Source organism: Callorhinus ursinus, unplaced genomic scaffold, assembly GCF_003265705.2.
Source record: "Callorhinus ursinus isolate GAN/ISIS: 27379988/994484 unplaced genomic scaffold, GSC_fseal_2.0 scaffold64, whole genome shotgun sequence".
Taxonomy (NCBI): Eukaryota; Metazoa; Chordata; class Mammalia; order Carnivora; family Otariidae; genus Callorhinus; species Callorhinus ursinus.
In genome coordinates, this window is record NW_027397126.1 from 1,885,607 (window position 1) to 1,893,533 (window position 7,927).

The following is a 7,927-nucleotide window of genomic DNA, read 5'->3' on the forward strand; positions in this document are numbered from 1 at the left end:
TGGGAGTTGGGAGGAGTAATACCCATGAGAGATAAAAGGGGAAGGAAGCAGGATTGTGCGTGCAGGGCATTCAGACCATAATGCAGACCTGATACTTGGGAAAGGAAGCGGGAGAAGCAGGATTGGGCAGGGGAATCCTCAGACCACAACACAGATGTGACAATCTTGGTCAAACCAGCATGGAACTATGGAGCAAATACTGCCCATTAGAGGAATCCTACATTGGATTGGAAATGGCCAGGCCCTGACACCCACACCATGCTAAGTCACTGAATGGGGCTGCCTGGGCAAAACATGCCTCAGATTGAAAGTGGAAGAGGTTCCTGAAAGTACTAACAGCAGGAGGCGGACAGCTAACTGCACTCCTTGTAGCTGGATGGCAAGCTCTTTCTTGAAGGAAGATCTGGGCAGTACACTTCCATGGCTTCCCAAAACATCACTTTTCATTTTATTGTAATTCTACTCAGAGCCTTCAATAAGTTGTTTAAATCCTAATTTATTTCTAGCTTTTAGGATTTCCATAATCTTGCTCCCTGAGAATGCACATTGTAGCTTCATAGTCTAGAAATCAAGTGGTGTATATTTTCCATATTTGTTCTACTCTTGCAAAATTGTTTAGGCTACTCCAGGTACTTGACATTTTGCATACATTTTAGAATCTACATGTCAACTTCTACAAAAAAAAAAGCCGACTAGGATTTTGATTACAATTGCATTGAATTTATGAATCAGTTTAGGGAGAATTGATAACATCTTCTGATACATTAACCTGGTATCCCTCTTCATTTATTTGGATCACCTTTTTTTTAAAAGATTTTATAAAAAAAAGTAAATAAAGTCATCTTGGTAACACACACACACACACACACACACACACACAAGATTTTATTTATTTGACAGAGAGAGAGAGCGCACAAGCAGGGGGAGTGGGAGAGGGAGAAGAAGGCTCCCTGCTGAGCAGGGAACCCAACGAGGGGCTCGATCCCAGGACCCTGGGATCATGACCTGAGCTGAAGGCAGACGCTTAACCGACTGAGCCACCCAGGTGCCCCATATTTGGATCATCTTTAATTTATCTCAGTAATTTTTGTAGCTTTTACTGTATAGATATTGCACATATGTTGCTAAATTTATCTCAAAACACGTCTTTTATTTTGATGCTATTTTAAATTTTTATTTTAATCTCCAATGGTTTGTGGCATATATATAGAAATATAATTCATTTTTTAATATTGATCTTATGTTATTTGCCCATACTAAATTCCATTGTTCTAGAAGCTTTTTGCAGATTCCTTATGATCTACATCGATGATGTAGAATTTTAATTTTTTCTTTCCCATCTGTATGTCTTTAGTTTTTTAATTTTTTGCCTTTATGAACTAGCTGGGGCCTTTAGATCCTAGATGAATTTTGGAGGTAGAGCCAAGAGGAGTTCCTGACAGATTGTATGGAGGGCAGGGGAGTGAGAAGAAAAAGACAACAGTCAAAGTTGACCACTACAGTGTTTTTCAACCCTGGCTGCAATTAGAATCACTTGTGAGAACTTAAAAACTATTAATGCCAGATTTACACCAGACCAATTAAACAAGGACCCCCCAAGAGAAGGACGTGGGCATTGGGATATTTTCTAAAGATCTCTGGAAGATTATAATGTGTATCTGCTGCTTTTTGTATTATTATGAATTATTTTCTTATTTGGTGGGTGTAATTGCTTTTTTAAGTTATGAACTTCACTAAGTTAATTACTCAGCATTACTTTTAGATTCTCTTTGTTGCCTCTTAGATTGATATTTTTTCATTATTCTAGAGTGTATCCTCCAAGGGTGCTTTCAAAGAGGGTCACTGTGCAGTATCTTTTATGAAGCTATCCAGGCCTGAGAATCTTAATTTCCACCTCACATTTAAATGACAGTTGAGGGACACCTGGGTGGCTCCGTTGGTCGAGTGTCTGCTTTCGGCTCAGGTCATGATCCCAGGGTCCTGGGATGGAGTTCTGCATCGGGCTCCTTGCTCAGCGGGGAGCCTGCTTCTCCCTCTCCCTCTGCCACTCCCCCTGCTTTTGCTCTCTCTCTGACAAATAAGTAGATAAAATCTTTAAAAAATAAATGACAGTTGGGTTGGAAATAAAATCCTAGCTTCAAAATTCTTTCTCTTTGATTTTTTAAAATATTACTTCATTGTTTTCTCGCATACACTATTATTAAGTCTGATGTCAATGTGATTCATATTCCTTTGTAGATTATCTACTTTTTCCCTCTAGACATTTTATACTTTTCTCTTTGTCATTAAAGTTCTATGGGTTTCCCCGTAATATATCTAACTGAGAGTGTTGGGGTTTTTGCCATTCGTTACTTTTTCCTTTGTCCATACATTCTAACATGTAAAACAATTTACTTAGTGTGTTTTTTCTGTTCATTAGACTCTCCTGACTAGAATGTCATCTCCAAGAGGGCAGGATTTCACGTTTGCCTAACTAATATAATTCAAGTGCCCCAAACAATGCTTGGCCCATAGCAGTTATCTATAACTAGATGTGGAATGGATGAATAAATGGTACATTACGTTTTGGTAATTTGTAGCCACCTCATTTCACAGTAGGAAAATATACTCGTGGCTTTATTCAGATTGCAAATCTTTCATATGCAACCTATGACCATTCAAAATTCTCTACTTCCATAGTAGAACTTTCTATTGTACTGGAACCTGAAGGGCACAACTGACCATATCTCTCTTTTGGCAATGGTGCAACTATTAGAAAAAATTTCTGTCAAAGCCTGCTCTGTGCCAAGGTTGTCCTAGGTGCTGAGGATAAAAGGTGATCAAGACACAGTGTTGCTGCCATCAGTGAGCTAGCTCACACTCTAGTATGTGAGACAATCCGTTAAATGGATGATTACAATGAAGTATGGAAAATGTTAATGAAGAGAAAGGAATAACTAGTTTCTTTAAGAATGTTAGACAGGTAGGAGGGGTGGGCGTGTTAAGTGGAGGGACTAGAATGTGTAAAAACAAAGAGCTGTGAGAGACCCTGGATTGTTCGGGAGGTGGTAAGGAGTTTCATTGGACTGGACTGTACATGGCATGGTAGGGATGGGTGGGAGTAAAAAGGGGCTCCATAGTGATCGCAAGTGCAATTTTATGTCCATAACTATGGGGATCCTAATAATGAAAGTGTAGGGCTATTATCAGATTATGGAGCAAGGATATTTCAAGTATATTATTCTGTGAAATGTGTCAACTTCAGTTATCACTTCTTGGTGGTTTATACGTTTGGTTTCCTTCTCCTTTACCCAGGCAACAGTCCCATCTTTAGAATTTTCAGTTATCCTTCTCTCATGATTTATAATTTTTCCCAGGCAAGGGTCACAATGCATTTCTTTTTGTCCTGTATATCATGGATGAATGATGACATGAGGCTGAGCCACCATCCGTTTTGTGAATAATGCTGCAGTCAATGGAGAATCATATGGGGGGTATGTGGGGATGTGTATATGTGGGGTAAGGAATAACAGGTGTTCAATGAAAATCACCTTTTACAATGGATCCATTAGGAAAAAATTATTGCAAATTGCCTACTGATTTACATAGATCTCAGATCAGCTGAGAATTTTTTTCATTTGTGGGAAGCTCTCCGATGTGTATTCACTCTAAATTTGGAACTTATTCTTAGCGAACTTGGTCACTTATGCCATTATCTACTATTTAGATTAATTCAGTCAAATGCTGAAATGCGAATTTTTAGGTATCATTCTCTTTTGAAAAAAATAATCAGAAGTATTCATTTTGGCCAAAAACATGCAGTTTCTATGGATATAATTTGAACTCAAATTACTCCTAAAAATAAGAACATGTACATGCTTGATTATTTCCAGAGATGATGCATATTACTGTCAAGACTTTGACACGTTTTAACAATTCAACAATTTATTCTTCATCTCAAGTTGTTGAAGTGTGAATAGACTGCTAATAGTCATCTTTCTTTTTATTGAATGTTGACATGACTTTAAGTTTTTGTTATTTCTATCGACTTACTTATTCAACCATATTTAGTTCTGTCTTGCCTGTTCTATCTTCCGTAGAATTTTAGAAAAATTTTGAGATAATTTTGGATTTACAGAAAAGTTTTAAATATATTGTTTCTTTAAACATTTTCCTCAGCTTCCTCTAATGTGAACATCTTATGTAACCATTTTGTGTGTGTGTGTGTGTGTGTGTGTAAACAAAGAAACGAACACTGATACAATTCTATTAACTAAACTACAGACTTTATTTGGATTTTACCAGCTTTTCCACTAATGGCCTTCTTTCTGTTTCAGGATGCAGTCCAGCATCGTGCATTACATCTAGCCATCCTGTCTCCTTAATATCCTACAATCTATAACAGATTCTCAGTCTTTCTTGTCTTTCATGACCTTGACACTTCTGAAGAGTAGTTGTGAGAAAGTTTGGTGCATATCTCAGTTTGGAGTTGGTTGGTATTTTCTAATGATTACATCTAGGTTATGGATTTTTAGAAAGAATACCACAGAGGTGATATGTCCTTCTCATTGCATCATATCAAAAGCACATGATATAAACTTGCCTTATTACTGGTGATGTTAGCCTTAATCATTTGGTTAAGATAGTGTCTACTTGGCTTCTTTATTGTAAATTTACTATTTTTCCTTTTCCATACTCTGTTCATTGGGAATGAGACACTGAAGTTCAGCCCACACTCAAGGGAAAGGAATTAAGGTCCAGCTCCTGGAAGGAAGATTATCAAAGAATTTGTGTACATATGTTAAAAGCCATCGCAGTAATTAGTGAATTTGGGGCAATATACTTTGAACTGAGCAAATATACTGTTTTTCCTCCCCCCCCCCACTAATTTTCACATTCACTTGTGGATCATGCTTACAGCAATTATTACTATAGTTTCTAATAATGGTTTTCTATTTCCATCATTCCTTCTGTATTTATTGGAATTTCTCTTTATAAAAAGTATGCCCCTTTCCTCCCATTTATTTATTTATTCAATCATTTATTTATATCCATATGGACTCATTAACATTTATTTTATTATTTGGGCTATAATATAATACTATTATTTATTTTTGTTGCTCACATTGATCAAGCTTTGATCATTGGGCACTCTTTCAGATGGGCACCCGTGTCCTTTTAACATGCCTTATCTTTTTTTATTTTTAAAGCACGTCTTACTTTCTGACACTGACAGATGTCCCATGCTCATCTATTTTTGTTGTTCCAGTCCTAGATTCAGGCATTTCTCCTCGAGCCTTGATTCGTTTCATGTAGGAACGGTATTTGGAAACCAAGCCATGGGCTTTTTGTACTTGTTGCTGCCGGGCTGCCATTGCTTCCCTGCTCTCTCAGTGGACAGGTGTTGGAAATAGATGTTTGTATACTAACTCATGTATATACAAACATCCACGTTTATTTCTCTGTCTGTCTCAATGGTTCTCAACTGTGGGTATTTTTACAGTTCTCCCAAGGGACATTTGGCAGTTCCGTTAGACATTTTTCTTTGTCACAACTGGGGGGATGCTACTGGCATCTAGTGGGTAGAGGGCAAGGATGCTGCTAACCATTCTACAATACACAGGACAGCTCCCCACAACAAAGAATTATCTGACCCAAAATGTCAATAATGCTGAGATGGAGAAACCCTGAATACATTTTAAAATAAATGTAGCTCATGTTGATATCTCCAACTACAGTTCATCACTGAAGGGTTCATTCTGTCCTTGTTCCCTTGCTTATCTGTAACCTTGTTCTCCACTGGTGAGAAATCTGTTTCCTGGTATGCACAGTATATTTATAAAGAAGTTTCAGGATTGCTAACCTATATAGGGTGAGAAAAAATATAAACCAGAGTAGGATATGTATGTATAGCTCCTTTTGCCTTTGTCCTTAAAATATCCTGTCAGCTCCATATATTCCCCACCCCTTTCAGCAAGTTGTATCGTACATTTTGTATTAAACTCATTCGTCAGTTTGCATTCAATCCTGGGATCCCTGACATCCAGGTTATTTTTTTATTTTAAAACATTCATACATTTAAGTTCATTCTTTGTGGTGTGACAAGTCTATGGGTTTTCGCAAATGCATAGAGCTATGTTTGTACACTACCACAGTGCCATACAGAACAGTTCCATCATCCTAAATATCACTTTATGAGGCAGCTTTGTACTCAATCCCACTCTCCTCTCAGAACCTCTGGCAACCCTGATTTATTTTTTTCCCTATAGATTGGCCTTTACTGGAATGCCAGTTTAGTCTAACCTCTTTCACTTAACAAAATGCATTTAAAATGTATCCATGTTGTGTGAATCAATAGTTTGTTCTTTTCAAATGGCGGAATCATATTCTATTGTATGTTATGAATGTGCCACGGTTTGTGTATCCACTCACTGTTTGAAGGACATCTTGGTTATTTCCATTTTTTGGCAATAGCAAATAAAGCTGCTATACACATTTGCATGCATATCTTTGTGTGAACATAAGTTTTCAGGTCGCTTGGGTAAACGTCTAGCAGTAGGACAGCCCGGTCATCTGGTAAGTGCATATTTAACTCTATTAAGAAACTGCCAAATTGTTTTCCAGAGTAGATATACCATTTTTCCATTCCCAACAGCAATAAATGAGCATTCCTCTTACTCAGCATTCTCAGGAATGTTTCATATTAGCAGGTTCATTTATTTGGGCCATTTTAATAGATATGTATGGATCTCTCATCGCGGTTTAATTTGTGTTTCTCCAATGACTAAAGATTTTCAGCATCTTTTCATATGTTTATTTTCCATTTCTATATCTTCTTCAGTGAATTATCTCTTAACATCTTTTCATTGTGTCGGTTTCTTGTTGTTCAGTTTTAATGTTGTTTCTTATATATTCTGGATACAAGTCCTTTATTTGATATGTAATTTCCTTCCAGTATGTGACTTATCTTTTCATTCTCTCAACAATGTCTTTCATAGGGGAACAGATTTTTTTAAAATTTTTTATTGTTCTGTTAATCACCATACATTACATCATTAGTTTTTGATGTCGTGTTCCATGATTCGTTGTTTGTGCATAACACCCAGTGCTCCACGCAGAACGTGCCCTCTTTAATACCCATCACCAGGCTAACCCAACCCCCCACCCCCCTCCCCTCTAGAACCCTCAGTTTGTTTCTCAGAGTCCATCGTCTCTCATGGTTCGTCTCCCCCTCCGACTTACTCCCCTTCATTCTTGCCCTCCTGCTATCTTCTTCTTTTTTTCTTTTCTTACCATATATTGCATTATTTGTTTCAGAGGTACAGATCTGTGATTCAACAGTCTTGCACAATACACAGCGCTCACCATAGCACATACCCTCCCCAATGTCTATCACCCAGCCACCCCATCCCTCCCACCCCCACCACTCCAGCCACCCTCAGTTTGTTTCCTGAGATTAAGAATTCCTCATATCAGTGAGGTCATATGATACAAGTCTTTCTCTGGTTGACTTATTTCACTCAGCACAACACCCTCCAGTTCCATCCACGTCATTGCAAATGGCATGATCTCATTCCTTTTGATGGCTGCATAATATTCCATTGTGTATATATACCACCTCTTCTTTATCCGTTCATCTGTCGATGGCCATCTTGGCTATTTCCACAGTGTGGCTATTGTGGACATTGCTGCTATAAACATTGGGGTGCATGTACCCCTTTGGATCCCTACATTTGTATCTTTGGGGTAAATACCCAGTAGTGCAATTGCTGGATCGAATGGTAGCTCTATTTTCAACTGTTTGAGGAAGCTCCATACTGTTTTCCAGAGGGGTTGCACCAGCTTGCATTCCCACCAACAGTGTAGGAGGGTTCCCCTTTCTCCGCATCCCTGCCAACATCTGTCGTTTCCTGACTTGTTAATTTTAGCCATTCTGACTGGTGTGAGG